The 12,033-nt window shown below is 43.8% G+C and overlaps 1 long non-coding RNA gene across 5 annotated transcripts in view; it reads right to left on the reverse strand.

The window, feature by feature from the left end:
• Positions 1-8,881: 8,881 nt before the first annotated feature.
• Positions 8,882-12,033, reverse strand: part of LOC128112597 (uncharacterized) — a 58,441-nt gene continuing 55,289 nt past the window's right edge. For 3 of the 5 annotated variants that reach the window (XR_008219043.1, XR_008219042.1, XR_008219040.1), the window contains 2 exons: positions 10,973-11,204; positions 8,884-10,784 (listed from right to left, as the gene is read on the reverse strand). This is a non-coding gene — a long non-coding RNA (uncharacterized LOC128112597). Of the gene's footprint in view, positions 10,785-10,972; positions 11,205-12,033 lie in introns of all 5 variants that reach the window. The other 2 variants (XR_008219039.1, XR_008219041.1) reach the window with 1 other exon arrangement.

The following is a 12,033-nucleotide window of genomic DNA, read 5'->3' on the forward strand; positions in this document are numbered from 1 at the left end:
AGGTCCAACTGTCCACACCTCAGGTCACCTACTTGGGTCTAACCATTACCCCAACCCACAAAGCCATTAGTTGGATAGAAAGCACCTAATCCAGTCTCTTTCAGCCCCTTCTACTAAAAAGGAGATTTTATCATTTCTAGGAATAGCTGGCTTCTTATGTTCCTGGATCTCCCCTTTTTCTCCTCTTTGCTTGGCCCTTATATGAGGCAGCTCTTGGCTCCTCACATAAACCTCTCCTTCATCCTGTTACTGAACCCTTTCAGAAGCTCCAACAGGATCTCCCCCAGGCTCCAGCCCTTCATCTCCCAGACCTAACTCATTCCTTCTCCCTCTATGTAACAGAAAAAGAGGGATGTGCCCTTGTGGTCCTAGGCCACCAGCTGTGACCCTCCTTTGCACCTGTAGACTATCTGTCAAAAAATACTAGACCTCACCACCTGGGATGGGCATGCTGCATATGTGCTTTAGCAGCTGCTGAGCTCCTTATTTGTGAATTAAAGAAACTAGCCTTTGAGTCACCCACCACTATCTTCTCATACAACCTGTCTCATCTCTTAACTTATAAAGGCTTATAAACTCTACCTCCTCCCTGAGTTCTTTCCCTCCAAGTGTCACTAGTAGAAGATGCCACACTTACTTTCCAATATTGCCCACTCCTCAATATCTCAAACCTTCTTCCTGGACCCAATACTGACCACTCCTGATCTCATTCTTGCATTGAAATCCTAGAAGAACTACTGCCTCATCCCTCACACATACAGGAGGGTACATTGTCTCAGACCACCTATACCTGGTATACAGATGGCAGCTCCTTTTTACATGAAGGGACATGAAAAGCAGGTTATGCTATAGTGTCAGATACTGGCATGGTTAAAGCACAGGCACTCCCCACCCACACAACTAGCCAACAGGCTGAACTAATGGCTCTCACCCATGCCTTGCAATTGGCAAAGGGACAATCCCTAAACATTTACACAGACTCTAAATATGCTTTTCATATCCTCATCTCCCATGCTGCCATCTGGAAAGAGGACAAGCTACTGGAAAAAAAAAAAAAAGAAAGATCATTAACTAACTCAGGTCAAATTGTGGCTGTGCTAAAAGTCTCCCATCGTCCCAAAGCTATAGGAATTATTCACTGCTAGTGTCATCAGACCAACAATTGCATCATCTCTAAGGGAAATAACTGGGCTGATGAAGCAGCTAGAGCAGTGGCCCTACAAGTCCCAGACTCACATCACCCACCACAGGGAGTTCATCCACTACAACCCACATCCTCCCAGTCACCCCCTAACACTCAACAAATTCTGTCCTGTCTACACCATCTCTTTCATCCTAATAGCCAGGCTCTGTCTCACTTTGTCAAGGCCCACCTCCAGCCCACCCCTGAGGACTTGAATTTCTTAAGAATTATTACTGTCGCCGGGCGGTGGTGGCGCACGCCTTTAATCCCAGCACTTGGGAGGCAGAGCCAGGCGGATCTCTGTGAGTTCGAGGCCAGCCTGGGCTACCAAGTGAGTTCCAGGAGAGGCGCAAAGCTACACAGAGAAACCCTGTCTCGAAAAACCAAAAAAAAAAAAAAAAAAAAAAAAAGAATTATTACTGTCTCTTGTAAAATTTGTCAAAGGTCACACCCTAATAACAAATATCGCAGCCCTCTTTTTCCTACCCACCAAGCCAGGGCTCCCTCCTGGGGACTGACTGGCAACTTGACTTTACCCACATGCCCACAGTCAGATGAATTAAGTATCTCCTTCCTGGTTCTAGTGGATACATTCTCAGGCTGGGTTGAGGCATTCCCAATCACTACAAAGGGGCTCAGACAGTTTCTAACCTTCTCTGGGAGGTTATTCCCCAACTGTCTGTCCCTCCAGTCAGACAATGGTTCTGAATTCACCTCTCAGATCTCCCAAACCCTATCTAAAGCTCTCAGCATCCCTTGGCACTTTCATATTCATATCAACCCCAGTCCTCAGGAAAGAGAATGAGCTGACTGCAGTGGGATAGTGCTCTTGTACATTGTAAAGATTTGTCACTCAATTGGTTTAATAAAACTCTGATTGGCCAGTAGCCAGGCAGGAAGTATAGGCAGGGTAAGCAGACAAGGAGAATTCTGAGAAGAGAAAGGGTGGAGTCTGGTATCACCAGCCAGACACAGAGGAAGCAAGATGAGAATATCAGACTGAGAAAAGGTACCAAGCCGCGTGTGTTGTCTGAAGTTTTCCTGTGTCCTGCCCACTCCCACAGCTGCTCAGTCCCAAATAAACATGCAGAGGCTTATGTTAATTACAAAGTGTATGGCTTATGGCTCAGGCTTCTTGCTAGCTAGCTCTTACATCTTAGCGCAATGCATTCCTATTAACCAATGTTTTGCCACATGGCTTCATGGCATTACCTGTTCTCTCACATCTTGCTTCTCCTGGCGGTGGCTTGCAACATCTTCTGACTCCACCCTTCTTCATCTCCGTCTTCAGTTTGGTTGTACCACCTCACCTTCTTCTGCCTCACCATTGACCAAACACTTTATTTATCAACCAATGAGAGCAACATATTTTCACAGGATACAGAAAGACATCCCACAGCACATGTGGCTAAACATAGATAAAAATTATTGGTTAATTTAAGCATAATAGCTAGTTAGTAATAATCCTGAGCTACTGGCCAAAAATTAATAAGTAATATTAAGCCCCAGAGTCAATTATTTAAGAAGTAGCTACTGGATATTTGGTAACAGGCAGGCAGGAGAAAAATGTTCCACCTACAACTAACCACTCTTTAAAACCAGTCTTGTTGAAATGTAACAGGAACTTCACCTTGACTGAGTAAAACTCTTGCCTGTAGCTCTTTTCAGGCTCCAGGTTCTCCCCAAGTGACCCCTTTCAATCACGCCATTTGAACTCATGTATGGAAGGCCAGTTCTAACCTCCAGCCTCCCATCCAAACCCTCATCTCTCCCTGATCACCTACTGATCCCCTGACTCTATCATCTCCATTCCCTCCTATGGAACTTTATTGACTACTCCCTATCCCAGCCATGTGACAACTCCTGTCCACCCTTAATCAACATCGGGGATCAGGTCCGTCTCTCTCCTCCAGATAAGTGCCCCTTACCCCTTTCCCCTAAATGGGTGTAACTAGCTGCTAAACTTGAGGGCCTCCCTCATTGGATTTACTTATCCCTCCTCAAACCCTTTACTCCCCCACCTCAAGATAATATTTCTTCATATACTATAGCCCAAACAGGAACCTGCTCTTTTAAGTTCCAGAGGACACCGAGATCAACTGCCTTGTCTCCAATTTCATAAGAATAAGGTTTCACCACACAACAATACTCAATTCTACCAGTTTGCGAACTCCATATGCTTTCCTACCTGACCCCCCATGTTCTCCTGTCTCTACTGAGCATACCCTGCTTCATCAATTTCCTCTCTATGTATCTCCAATGATATATTCAAATCCTTAATTAAATTAATTAGCTGTTGTTGCAGGACTACCAATCATTAACCACAGAGCTGGAGGTGTAAAGACTATCAAAAATGCCTAAGTGGCAAGAAATGACACCCCAGAGATATCCACACCCTCACACCCAAAAGGAGACTCACAGAATAGATTTCAATATAACTCTTTGATATTGACTGCCCTCAGCAATCAACCACCTGTGCCTCCTGAGTGTTAAAGTCATACTATGATGATGGGAAAGGAACAGATGCTTTAAGGTTTGTTTAGGTGGAGATGGGAAAGCTTAATTGGTAATAAGGAAAGAATAAAGTGCTGGGAGGTGACTTTCTGTATGCTGTGAATATATGTTGTTTCCATTGGTTAATAAATAAGCTGCTTTGGCCTATGGCAAGCCAGCTTAGAGGCAGGCAGAAAATCCAAGGAGAGAGAAAGGAAAGAGAAAGGTGGAGTCTAGAAAGACACCACTCTGCCGCTGAAGGAACAACATGCCAGGAGACTGGCAAGCCATGGAACATGTGGTAAAACATAGATTAATAGAAATGGGTTAATTTAAGATATAAGAGCTAGCTAGCAAGAGGCCTGCCATAGACCATTCAGTTTATAAATAATATAAGCCTCTGTGTGTTTACTTGGGACCTAGTGGCTGTGGGACTGTGGGTGAGTGAGATTTGTCTGGACCATGGGGGGGCCAGGCAGGACCTAAGAAATTTATGGCTACAATAAAACATGTTCCAGATTCCTCCCTCTCTTGCTCGCTATATGACTGTTTATAACTTTAACACTAACCAATAGAACTCTGATAAGCTATTAATATAGCTCTAGCAGAGTACTAAACACTACACTCTATACCATGTTATCATAGCCACTCAGGATTTTAAATTCCCTTTGGTTGCTTTTAATATGTCTAAAACATCTCTTTTGTAAACTTAAAAATTCTTGTAAGCTCCAGGGAGTTGACTTGGATCCACCTGAACAGCATCTTGACAGGTCTGGGTGGTGCCGGACAGCTCCACAGAGCGTGGACAGTGAAGTGAAACAGTCAGCTACCCCAGGAGGACGTGGACAACACCTCAACTTTCTCAAGCCCCCCAAAGATGACCAACACACACCAAGTCAGCAGGAAGTATTTTCAAGAACCTGGCACCCTCATTTCCCGCCCACCTGCCACCCTTAACTCCTCACTTTTGTATAAAAAACAAAAGGAAGAAATGTTAGCATTTCAGGCAAATGTCTAGCCAGCACCCAGGGTTCTATGGCTTCACATTCATTTTCAGCCCAGGGTCTTATGGCCATATGTCACTGTGTAACCTATGTGCATGGACTGAGTGGCTATGCAAGCCTTTGTACACACACGCTGAGACCCCCTTTAAAAGGAAGATCCCACTGTTCCTCGCTCTCTCTTTCATCACGTCTCTTTCAAGGCAGTCCTGAACACACACCCCTTCTTCACTCCCTACCAATAAACTCTTGATGTGGGTTTTGTTGTATTTTGTGGTCTATTCTCATTGCTGTTAAATAGGACACTAGGGTCAACCCTCTTAAGACTCAGTCATTTGTGCCTGTCCTTAGTCATTTGTCCCTGTCTAAGTCAGAGCAAAAGGAAGGCAGGGAACCTTTAGAATACTTTAAGACTTTGAGGCTTGCTTTGGGGATAAGGATTCCAGTTCTCTGACCTGCTTCAGCAAAGAGGATGCCTCGCCTAGGGGAAAAATGAGGGTGAGGGACAGCAGGGTGGGAGAAGGTCAGAGAGATGGTTCTGTGGCTGCTTAGGGAGTCATCCAACCTCTATTTCAAAGCACTCAGCATGCCTTTGGAGTATCATTTTTTGAGCTCCCAAAATAGCAGGTGAAATAAGTGTTCTCAGTAGTCGCTAGTCCTAGAGAACAGACCTCCATAAAAGAACTCTATTCTCTCTGAAGCAAGAAACCATATCATTCACAATGACTACCACTGACATTTCTAGCAGACATGGCCTCCATTCCTCCTTCCCCAGGACCTTGGAAGCTGGACTTCCCAAGCAAGGGAAGAGTTGTGAGCTCAATGAAAGCCCTACTGGAAGCCCCTTCTGCGTCTATCTTCATTTCAGCTGAGAGAAAACCAGCCCTTGAGGTGAAACAGAAGGAACTGTTACCAGGAACTTTGAGGAGGTCTATGTTGGGTGCCATATGTGACTGGTGAATTTTCTTTTCTTTTGGGTTATTAGTCTCATTAATAAAATAATTCAGAAAGGGACCAGGAAAGAAGCTCAAGGACTGTTTCATTACAGTTTAAGAGAAGAAAAACAGGACGGGTAAGTTGTAAACCTTGGAAGCTTCATGGAAGAGAGATAGGAAAAGGAAGAGAAAGCCATGTTTATAGCAGCCACAACAGAAAGGGGAGGGAGCTTCTGAGAAAGTCCAGTGCAACAGAGAAAGCATGCTTAGCCTTTGGGAAAGAGACAGAAGAAAAAAGAAAGCAGTGCTTCATGAGGCGAGTTCTACAAGCGTGTGCACTGAGAGAAGGGATAATTATTCCACCCATCCCCTCAGCACGGCTTGATGAGAAGCATCCTTTTTGGTGAGTCACTTATTGACCAAGTGATTGACAGGCCCAGCTGGATTAACGTTTAAGGGAAGGGACAATGGAATATAATGCTCTAATCTTTGGAACAGAGAAAATGTCCTGCCTCCATCCAGGGCCAGAGGTAGATTTCATTCTTTTGACCAGGGGTAAATAGACTTCCCTCAGTGAGCCTCTGTGTGTTCCCAGTGGCTTCCAAGACTAGCATACCAGAATTTTGGGTTTAGAATCAGGAGACTTGGTTTCAAATGACTTGAGCTAAGGATCTTAGACTCTCACTGTTATTTTAGGACCTGACAAATTTAGTAATGCTGTCATATCTAGGCCAGTGGCACTTTCATTCTTTTTATTACAACGTGACATAAAGCCAAAGACTCTAGGAAACAGATATCTGGGGAGGAGTTTCATTCTCCTACTCCTTATGAATAGCTAGTTGTGATGATTAAAATTGGTCACTAGACAAGATCTAGAATCACTGAGGAGACACAGCTCTGCATATGCCTGTGAGGAAGTTTCTAGATTGGCTTATCTGAGGTGGGAAGATCCATCTTAAATGTTATTGGCATTATTCCATGGGCTGGGGTCCCAGACTGAATAAAAAGGATAAAGTTAGGCAATCCATCTTTTTATTCTTGACTGTGGATACAATGTGACCAGTTGCTTCCCACTCCTGCCACCATGCCTTTACCACTGCAGTGGACTATACTCTCAAACTTTGAACCTAAACAAACTTCTCTTTCTTCAGATTATTTTTGTCAGGTATTTTGTCATGGCAACAAGAAAAGTAACTAATTCATAAGTCCTATAAAACCCATCTGTACCCGGCCATTCCTTCCACTGACACAAACTGGGATCCTATACCTGACTTAGATTTATTTATCTTTATTATATATATGAGTGCTCTGCTTGCACATATATATGTGCATCATGTGGATGCCTAGGACATGGGGAGGTTAGAAAAGGACACCAGATCCCTGAAACTGAAGTTATGGATGGTTGTGAGCCACCATGCATGCTGGGAACTGAACCTATATCCTCTGCAAAAGTACTTTTAGAGACATCTCTCCAGCCAGCTCTTCTTCTTCTTCTTCTTCTTCTTCTTCTTCTTCTTCTTCTTCTTCTTCTTCTTCTTCTTCTTCTTCTTCTTCTTCTTCTTCTTCTTCTTCTTCTCTCTAAATTAAAGTCAGGCTCTAGATAGCCCAGGCTAGCCTGAAATTTACAGCATCCTCCTGTCTCAGCCTCCCAACTACTGGGGTAATAGGTGTGACATTACACCTGGCCTTTTTCCCCTTCTTTTTTTGAGATGGCCTCTAGAACTTTCTCTATAGCCCAGTCTGGCCTTGAACTAGAAATCCTCCTACCTCAGCTCCCGAGTGCCAGTTTGATGGGTATATACCACTACACTGGGCTCAGGACTTGGTAACTCTTCCTTCAGGGTAGAAGTTCAGGTGTAAAGTCGATATCTAATCATAATATGTTTACTTTATAGGGGAACAGCAAGACAAACTTCCCTCTAGTCTTGACTAGAAATATTTTTCAACAAGAAAGCACAATGTCTGAACAAAAAGGGGAAATCTTTTGGAGTTTTAACTTGCATAGTTTTCTTGTTGTAGATACACAACACTATCTGGAAAGGGCACACTGTCAGGGAAGTGTGCCTCACACTTAGGAAAAGGAGGCGTTATCTATTCATCCCATCTGCTGCAAAGAGAAGGAAAATCATCCAATGCCAACAAGGAGCTTTTGCCCAGAGAATGTTGGGGTTGATCCAGCTTCTCTCTTTATGTTCTGTAGACCAGGGCATAATTTAGGAGGGAATCCCTTGTCATGAATAGAATTATTTTTCTTGCAAATATGGTGTACATGTGTTACATGTACAATTTGTAAGAAAAGACAATTTTTATAGCCAGGGATAGTGGCACATACCTTTAATCCCAGCACTCAGGATGCTGAGACAAGAGGATCAGGGATTTAAGATTAATCTGGGCTGCATAGCAAGACCCTGTCTCATAAAAACAAATAACAAACAAAAATTACACATTGGTTTTACCACATTGAGAAGTTGAGCAAAGGAAGGGAGGTAGCCCAGGAGCTACCATAAGGTTGAACTTGTAGAGACAAAACATGATGTGAGGTGTGGGCAAGTTGTTCAGTGTGCCCCATTCCACCCTGTCCAGGAGCTCACAAGGTCATACTTCAGTTCTACTTCTGTTTCTGTGATTAAAATCACCCTGACCCCACTCACAGCCCCAAAATCAATTTAGGGAAATGTAGCTACAGTTTTCCTGCCCGGCCCACAGTCAGGACAAATCTCTATCACCTGCCAGTCCCACAGCCGCTCAGACCCAACCAAGTAAACACAGAGACTTATATTACTTACAAACTGTATGACTGTGGCAGGCTTCTTGCTAACTGTTCTTACAGCTTAAATTAATCCATTTCTATAAATCTATACCTTGCCACATGGCTTGTGGCTTACCGGCATCTTCACATGCTGTTTGTCATCGTGGCGGCTGGCAGTGTCTCTGACTCAGCCTTCCACTTCCCAGCTTTATTCTCCTCCTTGTCCCGCCCACAATTCCTCCTGCCTGACTACTGGCCAATCAGTGTTTTATTTACCAACCAATCAGAGCAACACATTTGCCACACAGAACATCCCACAGCAGGGAAAAGAGTGTTTATTTGGCTTACAATTCCTGGTTACAATCTATCGTGGCAGGGTAGTCAAGATAGGAGTGCCCAGCAGCCAGTCACATCACATCCCCAGCCAAGAGCAGAGAGGATAAACACACACTCAGACTCACACACTCATGGAAACAAAACACACACACACACACACACACACAAAAAAAAAAAAAAAAAAAAAAAAAAAAAAAAAAAAAAAAAACGCATACAGTTTTCAGGGCCCAGCCCATAATGGGTGTTGTCCACATTCAAGGTGGGTTTTCCCAACTCAATTAACCCAACTAAGAAAAATCCTTCATAGGTCAACCCAATGTAGGTGATCCCTCCTTGGGAACCCCCTTCCTAGGAGATACTAGATTGTGCCAAGTTGAACATTAAAACTAACCATCACAGTCCCCTTATGCCTGACCCTGCTGGCTACAGATAGCCAGGGAGGTTAAAGACTTGCTTCAGGGTCATGTGCGGCTACTGTTCATCTTATTTGTACTGTGGGTGACATTTGGAAATCCATCTTTAAAATGGTTTTGGAGACAGCAGTGTTCTGGACTCTTCCAGTGACTAAGGATCTGCAGGCCAGTGTGGCTAACATGTGTGACCAGTGATTGACAAGACCCAGAGGGTCTGAGTATCACATGCTGCTGAGTAGGAGTGACAGTGGGTATGACAGGTCCAGAATGGGAATCTCAAGGAGGGGGGTTGACAGTCCCGGGGATGAAAGTGAGGTGCTGGGAGTGAACGGAAGAGTAAGCATGGCCCCAGAAAAGGAAAGTAGAAGTTTAGTCTTGGCAAAAATCTTAGGGCTGGGAAACACAGATGATATAATCTAGGCCAACCAGTCCCTGGACAGGCATAGTCACTGGGACCCAGAGAAACAGTGCCCCAATGGCCGCTACAGTTCCCTGCTCACCAACTCTGGTAGAAGTAGTGTATCTGAATGTGTTAGCTGTAAAAATCTGCATGAAGTTAATCTCGCTCTCTTTTGAGTGTGGCAAAAAGCCAGTGCGCACTCATAGCATCCTATCAAGAGATGTTAGGTATGTAATATCAGGCTTAGTATTGGGGAGACTCTTCACATAATCAAACTGCTAAAGTTTGGATAGCCCCCAAAAGCCTATGTATCAAATGCTTGGTCTCCAGCCTATGTTGACATTGAGAGGTAGTAGAACACTTAGGAGGCAGGGTTTCATGGAAGAAAGGTTACTGAATATGTGACCTTAGCTGGGCTGTGGGACCCCAGACCCCTTCTATTCTGTTTCACTATGAAGTGATTAGCTTTCTCTGCTATGTGCTGCTACCATGGTATTCTGCCTTACATACCACAGGCCCAAAGGCAATGGGCCCAGATGATCATGGGATGAAGCCTATGAAATCATGGGCCAAAAGAAACCTTTCTTCCTTGTATGATGATTATCTTAAGAGTTTTTTGTCACAGTTTCAGAAATCTAACACATGAATGTAGTTATAAACAAGTTTAGAAATATATATATATGTGTGTGTAAACATATATATCACTAATAAGTATAGATATTAATATGGCACACACACAAATATTCATATATAGGGTGAACACCAAGGGCCTGGCTCTGAAAAAAAGTTTACTTGAAAATATTGGTGAGGTCTTGGGAATTAAAAAAAAAATAAAAATAAAGAAAATAGTGGTGGTTTTCATTCTAGAGAAATGCAAATCCAAGATAAACCAAGATGTGATGAGGCTGCTAACGAAGCTAACGACACTCCAGTCCCATGGAAGAATCTAGAGAAGGAACAGCCTAGTTTTTCTGGGCTGATCAGATCACTTTTGGACCATAGCTCCAACCTACGACCACAATGGCTGTCACCATGTTGACATCTGAAATGGCAGTGAGTCTAGATGCCATGTCCTTGGGAAATTTTGAGGCAACGAGGGGAATTTAGCCATGGGGGTGCAAATGTATAACATCTAAAGTCTGTCATCAAACTGGGCAGTAGGTGGAAGCTGCTCTGCTGGGGTGCATGTCATACCTCAGTGGAAGGAAAAGGTCTGTTGCAGTCTCAGGTGATGTTGGTCCACAACGCTCAGTACCAGGAGGCAGAGCAAGCAGCTGAAAGATGACAATAATTTTTGCATTGAACGCAACAGCTCCTTCCTTGAATAATTAGAAAATTGTAACAACCAGTATTATAATCTCTAAATCATACAACTCTACAAAATAAAGCATATTGTCTTCATTTTATGGATAGGGAAAACCAATGCTCAGAATGATGGCTTAACAGAACCACAGCCACACACCTATTCACCGATGAGCCAAGACTCAAACGCGGCTCTTCCTGTAAACTGTACATTCATCTCCTGGTGCTGACACCAGCTTGTCGGTTCACAGCTCCCTTTGTTTCCATCATTTCCACTCATCATTCTATTTCCACCTGACTGGTCACAATGAGGTCTAGCATAACACATCTTCTTGTCACTTGAAGTATCTCTGGTCAGAGTCGCTTTGACTTGTTTGAAGAAACTCATAGAACTGCCAGAAGGGAAAAGCAAATAAAGAAATAGTCTCATGAATCTTACTTTTAATGATATATAAACAAAATTTTCTCAAAGAAAATATCTTACACAGAAGACAAAATATGGTTCTTAAAACTCGAGCTAAGGGCTGGCAAGATGGCTCTGCAGATAACAGTAGCTGTCGCCAAGTCTGGTGACCTGGGTTTATCTCCAGGACCCACCCAAGGTGTCATCTGACCTCCACACCCACACCATGGCTCATGCATCACCCCTGCCACACACAACAAACAAACAAATGATGTAAAAAACAAAAACAAACAAGAAACTCAAGAAGCTTGGAAATGACTCAGCAAAGTCAGCTTGCAAAAAGGGGTTCGTGTTCGGATCTCAGAATCCAAGTTTAAAAGCAAAGCGTGGTGCCTTGTGCCTGGAATCTAGTGACAACAAGATCTCAGGAGGTGGAAACAGATTGATCTCTGCAAGTCCACGCCTGGCTACACTGATCTACTCGACAGAGTTCCAGGCCAATGGGAGACCCTGTCTCAAACAGAAGTGGGAGCTGTGCCTGAGGACTATCACCAGGGTTGTCCTCTAACCTCTATATGTTTATTATATATGTGCTCAAGGCCCTCACATGTCCACTTTCACACAAAACCGGATTGGCATTAGTTCCTTGGGGGTGGCGGGGGAGTAGGGGAGAAAACACCCCTCTGCCCTTTCTCTTTGCATGGTTACCATCCAGAAGCTCAGCGACTAAGTGGGGCTGGAACTGCTGACCAGGGGTACGTACCAGGACTCACATCAATATCAAGGTACCTCTAGGAACATCATAGCAAGGTCTTCAG

Source organism: Peromyscus californicus, unplaced genomic scaffold (genome assembly GCF_007827085.1).
Source record: "Peromyscus californicus insignis strain IS unplaced genomic scaffold, ASM782708v3 Scaffold_17__1_contigs__length_78620276, whole genome shotgun sequence".
Taxonomy (NCBI): Eukaryota; Metazoa; Chordata; class Mammalia; order Rodentia; family Cricetidae; genus Peromyscus; species Peromyscus californicus.